The sequence below is a fragment of the Mycteria americana genome, chromosome 3 (assembly GCF_035582795.1).
Source record: "Mycteria americana isolate JAX WOST 10 ecotype Jacksonville Zoo and Gardens chromosome 3, USCA_MyAme_1.0, whole genome shotgun sequence".
Taxonomy (NCBI): Eukaryota; Metazoa; Chordata; class Aves; order Ciconiiformes; family Ciconiidae; genus Mycteria; species Mycteria americana.
In genome coordinates, this window is record NC_134367.1 from 73,575,420 (window position 1) to 73,588,451 (window position 13,032).

Here is a 13,032-nt window from a genome sequence, read left to right on the forward strand (position 1 = left end):
CTGCCACTACTTTGAAATCAAAATGTTGGTCTGGCATTGCCAATTGCTAATAAAATATACCAATGTTTCATGTGCCATTTCTTCACAAAATTACTCACACATGTGTATACAATATGAAAAAATGTGTGGCACTTGGAGTTTTTCCCTTTCTGCACGAGATACAAAGTGTCTAAGCACTAATTTTTTATTTCTATTAAAACGAAACCTGTTGAACAAGTGGGATGTACACCAAGATGTGGTCTGGAAGGATAACAGAAGCAGCCTGTGAATTGAATAGCTGAATTAAGCAGGAACTCAAACCATTGATTTCTACAAGTAGCTTGCAAAAACATGCACCAAGGAAAATAATTTTCAGCAATTCAAAGCAGAACCGTTGGCTAAGTGGTGAGTCTGCCCTTAAAATAGGCTAAATAATGTGTTCTGCAACTGCACGAAGTATTGGAGCCTACCAGGGACCACATGCCATATTCCACCAGCAGCAGAAGGCAGTGCCAAGTAAATGCTGAAATTCAATATACAGACAAATATGCTTTGCAACTTCACTGCTCTTCTGTTAGTGAAAGTTCTGGATGAACTGGGCTGACATTTTTGGTAAGCTGTTTGCTGAAGTGTAAGACGACAGACTGAGGTTTCTTGCTACAAGCCACCTGCATTGGCATAACTGCACCAAACGGGCAAAGTTGTACAAGCTGCAATTTATTCCTGTTATTTTCAGCTAATAAGAGCTGAAAATGGTTGACTACGAAAAGGGTTTGCAGTCCCACGGGAGCTGTTCTTGGTATATCAGGATGCATATATAAGTATATCAGGATGTGTGTATATATGTGTGTATATATATATGCCTATCAGGATAATGTCTTTCTTGCAAGGGCTTGGACACCAACAGCACTTATCTCACCCTTTTTCACCATGCTGACTGGAAAGAACTATTTGCCATTTGCAAACAAAACAAAATAATCTTAACAACAGAAATCTGTTTCACTGTGCTTAAAGAGTATACATCCTCCACGCTAAGCATCTCACCTGGTCATTAAAGAAAATCAATTGGTTTAATACCCAAAACCATGGGCTAAACTAAGTACCCAAAACCAGAAAAGACCATGACCTCTTCAAAGTGCTATCTGGCATCCAGGATTCCCAGATCATACCCTGTCTCTAATGGCTTTTAATTGCCATCACAGGCACCCAAAATTTACCACTGAATTTACCACTTACTGAACTAAATTAAGAATGGGAATGGATAGGATAAGAGTCTAGAGGGAAAAACCCCCCACACCTGAAAGATCCACAAATCCTGAAATAATAAGTCTAAGGAAGACATGGAAAGCACTATTATCTGATACCTTTATGGTGAAACTGGACAAACACTAGTCCCTGTGAACCAGGATTCAGTGCAGAAAAACAGATCAAGGACTTCTCAAACACTAAAACAAGCTGTGAACAGTGCGAGCCCAGAGACACATCTCATGTGCTGCAAAAAACCTTGGAGAGAACACGGAGGAAGCAACTGGTGAAATTATCTCGCTGCCAAAAACCAGTAGGTTTGTTTGACCATCGTCCCCTCCCCCAGCTGGTCCTGCCATGCTTCACCCTCTTCAAGATCCCTTCATAGTTTTACTATCCAAACTCCTTCTCTAGGTTTCCTGTCTTCTGCAGTTCATTCACTCTAAGCACTCTTCCAGCAGCTGCTTTGGTCACCGTGCAGGGGTTTCCTCAGAGTTGACTAGAAGAGATCTTCCTCTTCATTCACCTCCTTTGCTCTTGGCAAGGAAGTTCTGGGCTTCTGCTGTGTTTCTTTGCCGCACAGGGAACTAGGTCATAGACTTTGCTCCTGGAAACACTGCAGGAAAAGATACTGCCAAGGGTGCTAAAAAAACCCCAAACAAACTCCACAAAAAACCCCCAAGCAATTCCACAAAAAGCTCAGCTCAAAGAGCACTCAATGATGCACAGATCTATCTGTTGGACAGACAAGGAGAGCACTAAGAAGGCATGATATAAACTTTGGTTTTATATGCATACTTCATCCTTGCTCCTACAAACACTATTGCATGCCAACTCCTTGACAACATCCATCTCTACCCAACTGTATACCAGTATACAGCACGAGTGAGAAATATTCCTGCTGCTGAATTCCAGGCAGCCACTCAGGGCATCAAACAAACCCCCAGAGAGATAAACAGCCATTTACCTCTCTTCACTGATCACACAGAGAGTTCAGTTTCCCTGGTACATAATTTAAACACCTGAGATTAAGTAATGTCAATACCCAGTGAAGTAAACCAGGTTTGTCAGCTGCCTGAAGACCCTTCAAAGATCAGTCACGGCTACTGTGAAATTGGCACAGCACTTACAGGGACAGTGGAGAGCAGAAGAAAACTTGAAAAATAAAAATAAGACTTAAATGCCCAGCAAAATATTTAGTGGTATTTAGGTTAAAAGAGTTTTCTGTGAATATTTTCATTCAACATTTTAAATAAATTTGCTTTGGCTACGCTTTCATTCCTGTCATGTCCAATTTCCACTAGCTTTTAGGGGACGTATATTATGTATCAGCCACACATTAATACCACACTCTCATTTTATGTAACAGAAAAAGCACATGTTCTTGCCCAAGCAGTAAACCTCCAAACTTGCTAATATCCCGAAAGCCCCGAGAGCGCAGCTCTGCAAAGCACCGGGGGCTCTGGCCAGACTGTGCACACATGTGCTCCCTGCAAGGCAGGCATGCACCAAATACTCCGCTGCAGCAACGTCAGCTTGCTCCATGCCTTCCCTCAACACAGGCCCAACACAACCAGCCACTGGGCTCTCCCAGTAACTTGTGTTGCACTTCTTTCTAGCTAGAAACAAGCAGACACCGAAACAACCCACCCGCTCTCTCCTCTTTTTTTTCCTAGGTCCAACGGTGCTCTTTATCCATCTCATTTTCCCCCTTCCACTCCACAAAAAGCAAGAAATCAAATAATGTAGATGATTGATTGGAAATGAGTCAAGCTACAGGAGGAGCAAAGACCGAGACAAGCATATAGATTTTGTTCTAAGCCCTGCATTTGCACGCTCTGTAATACCAAAGATGTAATACTCATAACGACTTACAGGTACGCGTGTATCACACAGCAACACAACTTCACAGACCCTCCAAAACTCAATTGAAAGAAACACTATGGAAGAAGGCAGACCACTACAATTACCTCATTTAAGATTTTCACTACACAAAAAGTATTAGATGGAATCATACTGCAAAAGGCACAGGAATAGGGTATATCGTTTTATCATTGATCTGTCAGAACACCAGAAATAAAGTTTCTTCCTATGGTGGATGCACAGAGCTGATTAATCCCTTAGTTACAGGGAAGCCAGACCAGAGGAGTCAAAGCAAGCCATGGGGAAAGCAAATTGACTGTAAAGAGAGAGTATTTCAGGGCCTGAGAACAGAGCGGGAGCGCTTGCGTGGGCAGACAACAGATGCTGCTCCAGACTTTCAGCAAGCAGCAAAGCAGGGACGGATGGGTAAATGCTGGGGTTTACTTGTTTTTTTAACTTGAGCAATTGGAGGAAGATGACAATTTAAGGCACTGCCCCCCTGGATAGCTCTTCTATTTCTCCTGAGTCTCCAATTATTATTTTTTTCTTTCTCTTCAATACCCTCATTTCCCCTGAGTATGCACTCATCAGCAATTTGCATTCCCCAGAAATCCTCCCACTAGCTATCTGGAAAGACATTCATGCTAGAGGGCATAACACTCTTCTAACATGTAGAAGCCTTTAAAACCACAAGTCATCTTCAGAAACCAAATTGCACGGAGGTGCATGAAGAATTCCTCCAAGACCTATTTTGGAGGCAAGTGAATTCAGCCAACTCACAAACATCAGCAGTAATTTCAATCCAGTAAGCATGTTTGGCATTCAAAAACCTTCCCCCAAACCACACACCTCTTTGCACGTGCACTTCTTTTAAAAATATTTTTTTCCTGGTCTGTTTTTATGCTCATTTTTTGCCCTTGGCCTGTATGATAAAAATGTTTTCTGGGTGAGCCCTGGAGAACCAAGCAGACCAAACACTAATGCTCATATGGAATTTATTTAGAAGGGGGGAAAAAATCCCTTAAGTTGAGTAGTTATGTTATTTTGAACTGGTTTTATATTTTATGTGTACATAGTGGAGCTGGAATTTCAGGGCTGGCTTTTGTTTGCATTCATCATGAAACATTTGTTATACGAGCTGCTGCTACTGCTACCAAAACAGCTGCTGCTCACTGCTAGAAAACCAGAGACCAACTCAACAGTTTCTTTCTTCCTCCAGTAAGTCTAGCTGGCACATGAGGCCTGGTATTTCTACAGAAAATTACCTTTGTTTGGCTTCACCGTCATCCTTGCCACCTTTTGCCTACCCAGGACACAGACTTGAAAGAGAATGGATAAATAGGAGCAAGAGCAGGTATGTACTGATGCTCCTGAATCACCTACAATTAAACGTAGATCAGACCTACAGATGTATGAACTCCCTGCTTTGCAGCTAGGGCAGCACCTCAAATGTGAACGTCTTTCCTTGAGCTGCTCTTGAGATTTAGCCAGGATTTAGCCTTTCTATCCTGCGTCATCAGTTTCCGCCATCTGGAAAAACTGAGCCATGGCTTGATCTAGCTTCACATAAAAATTTCTTTGCCATAGAAATGCTGCTGCCCAGTGGCCAGGGCGATCTGTAGGGCACTGCTTCCCTAAGCAGAAAAAAATACGCATCCATCTGACAATCTGTGCACTTTCCTACCAACCTGGAGACAGACCAGGACCCAGAGCATCAGTGGACTGCAGTCCTGAGTGCCGAGGACAGACCTCCTCAACTGCACATAAGCTGGACTTTAATGCATTGCTTTGTTACGATTACTAAAACACTTCAGTGTTGTTCTTGTTGCTTCCTGGTAATTTCACGTTGGCAGTAACTTCTCTCACCTCAGTCTCATCTTTTTAAGAGAACATTTACCCCAGGCTGGAGCACAGTCCCTGCGGGACTCCCCTGCTCGTTTAAAGTAAGCGGAGACTACCGAACGATTAATGCCCACCTCTTTAACCAATTTTATCCTGCAGGAGAACATTCTCTCTCATATCCTGACAACTTAATTTCTTTAAGAGCTTTTGGACAGAGATCCTGCTGAAAATCACACCTGTACCATCTCATATCCCTGCGCTTGCTGACTCCTTCAAGGAACTAGTTGATTTTTGAGGCTCTACAAACACCATACTGACTTTTCCCAACTGTCTACTAATCCGTTCTTTATTATAGTTCCTACCACTACATAAATTGGATTCTTTCATCCATTGCTGTCCAGGTGACCATTGTAGCCCTTTAAACGCTTGGAGTCATGTTAACTACCTTCCATTATTCCAAAACAGTTGCTGATTGAACGACAGGACACAGTGCAGAGTTGGCAATTTCAAAGAGATCCTTGGTGAAGACTAACTCTGACAGCAGCACTCCTGACACTGCCAAGGAGGAAAGAGAGCTGAGGAGAAAAAAACGCCACACCCTAACACCCAATCTGTTATCTGTATTATAGATGGCATCTGCAAGTAACTGAAAAGTTATTCAAATTGAGTCCAAACAGTACAACTCAAAAGATGAGATTTATAAAGTGCAGTAACAATTGTGCAAATGCTGAAGATAGAAAAAGCAGCCCAACTGGAAAGAAGATACTAATTAAAGAACACAATGGGAATGCAATTTGGAAGAAAGGGAGCAGACAGGGAAGATGAGCCCAGAAAGCAGCGGAGGGGAGGACGCTCTTTCTTACTACATTTGTAAATTTGTGATTCCACTCCAAGAGCAGAGAAACAGAAGAAAAAAGGAATCTTCCTAGCCATATTTAGTAAAAACCTCTTCTCTTGCCATAGCTTCTTGGAGAGCAAGTTTTCAAGAGGGTCAGACCAAAAAGGCTTGGAAATTCCAACCGGGAAAGGAAGTAGGGAGCATAAACTCCAAGAAAGACTCACTCTTGGAAGAGCAAGGGGTCAGCTCTCCAGCATCCCAAACTGCCTCCAGGGCTGGTAAAGCAAAGGGGCTTGGAGGAAGGAGCACAGGCACGGTGTGAAGCTATGCTCAAGTGAGCAGATTATCCCCTCAGGAGTGATGGCTGGGAAACATACCAAAAGGACTCCTGTGTACCAGCCGAGAGCTACACTGCTAATAGATTTCCTTCATTTTAATTCTTGTAACTTTGTAATCAAGAGCCAACCCTTGCGCTTTGCTGAAATTTATTCTACTAATTCTTTCCCTTCTTTTCTAATAGTAATAACAGTGGTCTTAAGATGACTTGGAGTGCAATACGCTGTGTCCTCTGGGAGTAACTAGTTTATTTACAGATATACTCTGGGGATGTCTCTTTCCCAGGAGTGCCTCCCTGCCGCCTCTCTCAGTTACCCACTGTCTCCCTCTCCCCAACTCTCTGATGTGCCGGTGGGCCACCTAGTTCTGATGTGGTTGAAAAAAAACCCTTTTGGTATTAGCTTTAATGCCTTTAGCAAGCTGCGTGCCAGAAAGTGCCTTGCTATAATTTTGCACCTAACTTGTCAGAATTTATGCTCTTTCATGTTTTCCTCATTTTAATTATTACAGCATTTTAGCAATTACTATAGCAGTTCATTCGTATCACTGTAAAAACTTGATTTTAAATTGCAATGTTTATGTGGAAACCCAAGTAATTCTTCAGGAATGGCTGCTTGTCTCTACTGTACAAAAATTACAGGTAAAAGCTTTTTTATAACTGAATTTCTTTTCTGTAGTTACTTTACCTTTAATATTTTTCAAAACATTTCTGAGCCGTCAAAGACACTGTCTCATGGGGCTCGCATTGCTCTTGCAAGATGCCTCAGGGATAAGAATAATCAGTTTAACCTGTAGCCTATTCTATCACTGATACAATGGGCAGGACTTACATACAAATAGCCTTCTTTGAAGACTGAAAACACAATTATGCTCCTAAAAGCAAAGTGAATAGTCAGCTCTGTGATCTGCTCCATACTGTTCCTGTGTCTTCAATGCCAAATATGCTCAGTTTTCAGTTAAAAGATGTTTCTCCCCAAACACTGACCCTGAACACATACTGTGGGACACAATGATAATTGAGCTAAATTCTCAGTTGTTTTGGTCCTATTATTAACACAAGTTTTTCAGATTCCAGCCTCAGCCACCTTGTGCAACTTGCTTGTTTCCATGTAGGTGAAATGAAGACCTGTGCAAATGTATTGGGGCTGCAGCTGGGAACAGAAGTAGGCCTATTAACTGGGATTTAATGGCCATCTGCCTCCTCCTCCTCTGTGCCTTCTGTTGCCTGAATAGAGGTCAAAGTTGTCGAAGAACCAATTTGCATAATCTGTTACTGCTATAACTTTTATTCAAATGCTATTTTTAAAGCAGAAGCAGTAACAGAGGTTTAGCTGGAATGTTACTGATTAAAATAGCATTATGATTTTATCTGCTAAGTTAGTCAAGAAGGAATGAACTGTTGTTTCAAGCTTTAATTGTCTATCATTAAAAAGTTTGTGGTGTTCTGTCATCAGTGACCCTGGCTTATTTATGAGATATAGCTAATGCTGTATCTGAATGCAGCTCTCCCTCTGTGCCAGAGCTTTACAGAGCTGCTTGTCCATGGGTTTTTCATTTTGTTATACTAGGAACAGGAAGCATGCAAAAGATGCATCAGGGAATCAACCTCAGATGAATAGTAGGAGCACTGTTATAAACCATAACATCTTTAGTGACCGATATGCTCATTAGATAAACATGACAGTTGCTTGAAAGATACCAGCACCAACCCTTCAAAATGATCTCTGACACACACACAAAAAAATACACGTGAATTCTTGATACGTGGGATGCAAGGGTTTGGCTGACTGGCCCCTTGGGATTTAGACCACAAATAAGTTTTGTTTTTACTGCAACAAAGTATGGAATTACATCTGTGTGGGTTTAGTCCAAAACCAGACAGCCCATCAATGGATCTGATGAAAGGAAAATGAAACAATGCAAGCGTCATGAATATGTGGGATGAAATGCAAAATCTGGAGGCTGAAGTCTTTTGGAATTGCACTAAAAGATAAAGATAATGCCGTAGGTGGTCTCAGCCTTCATAATCCTACAGGTATACATGCATTATACAGAAAGTTTAGAGAGGGGAAACTCTGCTCATGATGGAGAGGCTCAGACAAGAGCATGCAAAAAAATAAAGTGTGTTTGGCTTCAGGTAAAGACCTTGCCAGCTGATGGGAAAGAGCAATACGAAAAAGGTGGTGGAGAGGAACAGGAAAAAGGTAGCAGACTGCAGAGCACAAGCTCTGTATGTACAACGTGTATTACAGCACAAAAAAAGGAAAGATTCAGTAATTATATGAAAAAATACTTAGCCTATCTCTACAATACATTGTAGGTTGTCAGAGCCAGTGTATGAGCTCACGTGTCCAGAAACTTTAGTGATCTAGGTTTTTCTAGATCACTAAAAGAGAAACATTTGATCTAGGTTTTTCAAAGGATGATTTAAGGAAACATTGACTTCACCTTCCACTACAACTCATTCTGAGCAGAGCCTTTTACAAATTCAAGTCCCATGAAAATCCAAGCCTAAAATAAGGATTTAAAAATCTGCATTGTAACTGGCAAGCAGAGAAACCATATCCTTTCCTTGCCATATTCAGTGGTGAGCCCTGGAAGGTGGCCAGCCTCCTCGAATGCCACAAGCACAGGGCAGGGGCACTGTGGATCGACGCTGGCCCTCCTCATTCCTCCAGTTCATGAACCATGCCCACCATCCTAACCTGCCAATATGAAATACATCAATTTCTCACCTGATCTAAGTAATTATTGTTGGTGCTGCTTTACTTATCACTCACCTTGACTCTAGGAGAAAGCAGAACCATAGTAACATGTTTGGCAGATGGACCTGTAAAACGCACTTCCCTGCAGCGTAAGCTCAGGGAGCAGATTTACCTGGAGTGAGTGTCATTGCCATGTCAGGCTGTCAGCTACCTCACTTTTCGTCTCAAAATGTGCCATTCATTTTGGGCCACAAGGTGTATTTATAGGCAAATGCTCTGCTGCGTAACCATGCACATACGAGCTAACTCCAATCTAACAAGTACACGCTAGCAGGGAACAGTAAATACAGCAGACCTGAGCCTGGATGCATACAAGCTCCATGTGGGCTTGGAAAGCCACGCCAAACTGTCCTGCCACACCTTTACTGTTGCTCGTATTTTAGCAATGAGACTGACACTATCTTGGATAAATCTTATGGTGCCACAGTTGTCTCTTATGCAACACACACATAGTCTGGAGTGGCTTCACCTTCCTCAGCAGAACAAGAACTGCAGCTGTTATGAGCTGCCAATCTTTGCTGCAGAACTTGCCACAGAGAAGTTTAGCTTCCGAGACAAATCTTCCAAAGACCTAGTGGATCTTTTGAAAAACACAGTCTCATGAGAAAACCCAGAAGTGCTCAAATCCTTCCACGAACTCCTATTCTTAAAACTGCTTAGTTTATTCACAATGGGATTTGAAACCTCTGAAAGACAGAAAACAACATATTTTCCTTTTATGGAATTGGAAAAAGTAAGGATATTTCCACTGATTGTGCTTATCACTGATTGGTGCATCCACTAACTTCAAGGCATCCCAGATCAGGCAGTCCGGTTTTGCCCCTGCTCTCCAAATCTTGTATTTTCATTGCTGAAGAGCTAAATAAGATATCGACAGCTTTTGATACTACCTTCAGCTTTAGAAAACAAACCAAGGAGCAGATCAGATGTACAGCATGTCCTAGATGCTATCGACCTAATTGGGAACAAACATCCTCGGGAATATGCACTGTGACTCTTCCTCTTTCCTGCCTTTCTTGCACACAGAGAACTGGGAATTTGTTTTACAATACAAGAAACAGAAATACAATTAAACAATTTTCCTAGAGCTTAAACTGCCTATTTTAGCATACACATTGTTTTAGAGCGTTCTTCTAAGTAATTTTGAACGTTCAGATTTCAGAGGGAGAAGAAAGGAACGGTTTGTTCACGTTTCCTATTTTTATTTTCTGTTTTCAGAACAGGATGTTGGGTGATAAAGAAGAAAACGCCACCCAGGCAGAATGTAAATTCACATGTGCTGTTACCACTGGCACAGTGTTCAAGTCCCCTGAAAGTCCTGAAAAAGCAGGGAGATTACACCACCTTCTGGACAAAACTTTTTAAGTCGCACATACAGTTACTTTGCTTCACATAATGGATGGGAACGCGCCATGGAAGTGTTTTGCAGTTAGTTACTTTCCAAGTCCAACCTCATGTTTCACCTCCTCACAAAATGTAGAATTTTCCTCTTCTGTAGAAAACTTTCATACACAGTGATTCCTCTTGAGAGCATTATTTAGGGAAAGCACAAAGCTGTTTTAGAGTGTGAGGCAAAAGACAAGACAGCTTGTTTGGAGTTTCCAAAGTTTTTGAACATTTGAATGTGTTCAAAGTTTTCCCAAATTGTGCTTTAAGAAAGTAGCAGATGCAAAGAAGTGATGAAAAAAAAAACCAACCCACCCTCAGAATTTAAATGGAATCTAATCCAAGCTGCTTTTATTCTCACATCAAGAGTGCAGATGCTTGTAGGAGAGAGAAAGGTTGTGCATTTGTGCACAAGAGATGAGCCAATATATTCCCTTTCCACATATCTGTCACAACCCTCTCCAGAAAGTACGGCTCATGAGAAGCAGGCAGACTATTAGAAGCTGCAGATCACTTGTCCTAATTTTTCCCTTCCTTTCATTTTGTGCTGAACAAAGGCAGAATGTAAGATGATCACTATTTAAGGACACTGCACAAAAAGCACTGCCTCCTTCCATCAGACTTCTTTCAACATTTCTTACCCAGAGTTTTTGCTCTTGGAGGTTGTGCCTGCAAAGACATCCATTCCAGTTTCTCAGAGGGAAAAAAAAATAGTGGGACCTTCCCTCCCTCCCTCCCTTTGCTTTCTTCATATCACAGCAACTCTTCCAGCGATGACTCTCAGTTCCTAAACATTTCCAAATGCATAGCATCCACATCTTGCCAGAGCAGCCCAAGAACAGGGTGGGAGAAAGGCTGCCACAAGAATTTAGTACTAAAGGTATCAGTCAGACTACGGGGAGCACTGCTAAAGAAGCGATGGCCTGGAAGGGGGGATAAGGAAAGAAAGAAAAGCCTCTCTCAGCCTTCTCCACTTGCAAAGAGTTTCACTTTGACAAGGAGTGGGAAAATGCTCTTTTCTACTTCCAGCACAGGAATCATCTGAAGGCATGCCCCACCTTCAGTGCTGCCCCAGCACAGGAGCAATCTTCAGTGCGGTGCAAAGCCTTCCGGGGTTGATCCCACCCTTTGCCTAACTCCATCAAAGAAGGCTTCACCATCTGCCTCACAAGACCTCAGCCTTGCAATAATGACAAATGGCAGCATCTCCCTCCTTACTGGGTTTAAAGAGAAGGGGAAGCTTGTAAATAGAAAGTGTCAAGACTGTGTCACCAGTATTCATGAATAGAATGGAATTAAAAAATCAGCAAGTTTATATTACCCTGGGTAATACTACTACTATAGTTAAAAACATGCCCTGTAAATGTGATTCTTAAGGAGAATCACATTTGTATTGCATTTTCAAAAAAAGCACATTTTACAGTTTACCTGAACAATATTTTTTCTGCCAGCTGACAGCATGAGTAATTTCATTCACTCAATAAAATTCACTGTTTGAAAAGCTTGTCAGTCTTCTTGCTTTAGAGTAAGATCTACACATTCTCCATGCAAAATGTAACTTTCAAGAAACAAAGATTTTTTTTGCTGGTATTGGGAAGAAGTGTTTTTATAGGGCTTCTGGTGCCAAAGAAAATTTATGAACTCGTGCAGAAAGTGAGAGGATATGGGCTATTTCTGAGGTGATAAAAAACATTTTATTGCCTATTCTTTTACATGAGATGCTGTTAACTTTTACCCCATGCCACAGAAGTTGACAAGGCAGAAGAAAATGTTATGTTTTGCTGTGTATATTTTTTGCCTCTTAAAAACACTAAAGATACGAAACCCACACGTACCCATTTCAAAAGAAACTGTTTAAGTATTCTCCACTTTCTGGCTACCAGCCAGGCTACGGAAGTGAGCTACAGCCAGCAAAAATGAACAGGACTGACCAATTATTTTTCCTTCAGTTGTGCTCCTGAGAGTAAGGAGAGATTTTACATGTAAAGTTATGCTCTAACTATTTCAGGCCTTTCAAAGAGTTAAGGAATACTTCCAAATTTTGAAGTAAATACAATCCGAGGCTCTGCAATTGGACCCTATCTGCTCCAATGCTGGGGACCAAAGACAAAATTTTGAGCAAGTTTTACTGTGTTAGCAAAAAATCTAGTAAACGCATTTTTTTTTTTAATTTATTTTTTCTATCCATCTATTGATCCATCTATCTATTCAACAATCTGTCTCCCCCCCCCCCCCCAATCTCTTGTCAAAGGCAGTTCTGGCTGTCAAGGCAGGAAGAGTTTGTCACTTTAGACAACACCAGCATCAAAAAAGAGAGTCCTTTCGCAATTCTTGACTTGGTATCAACATTAAGAAAATACTTAATTTCAAGGAGAGAGTGGAAAAGGAGAAAAACAGGAAGCCTGTAGCTCTAAAGCATTCTACAAGATAAAACCAGATTGGTTCCAATGAAAACTTTAGCACCACAAAGAGCTTTCACATTTTGTTGCACATTGTTATAAAACACACAAGTCAAAATATTTGGCATATGGATTAGCTGAAGGCAACACTTCTATTAAGCCAATGAAGAAAATTATCATGCTAGTGTCCTCTGACACTAAAACTTCCTGTCACGCAGAACTGCCAACTTTTTTAAACTCACAAAATTTGAGAAAAATCGGTGTGCATTTCAAAATGTGACACCGTCAAAAAGAAAAGAAAAAGCCTGCACAGAACAAATATCTGGTGCCTGCCCAAAGCACCTGTAATGAGGGAGGAGGGTCCCAACTTTGGGAAGAA

The 13,032-nt window shown here is 41.4% G+C and overlaps 1 protein-coding gene across 10 annotated transcripts in view; it reads right to left on the bottom strand.

Moving 5' to 3' along the window:
• Positions 1-13,032, bottom strand: part of UST (uronyl 2-sulfotransferase) — a 172,857-nt gene that overhangs the window by 22,252 nt on the left and 137,573 nt on the right. The window lies entirely within an intron of this gene.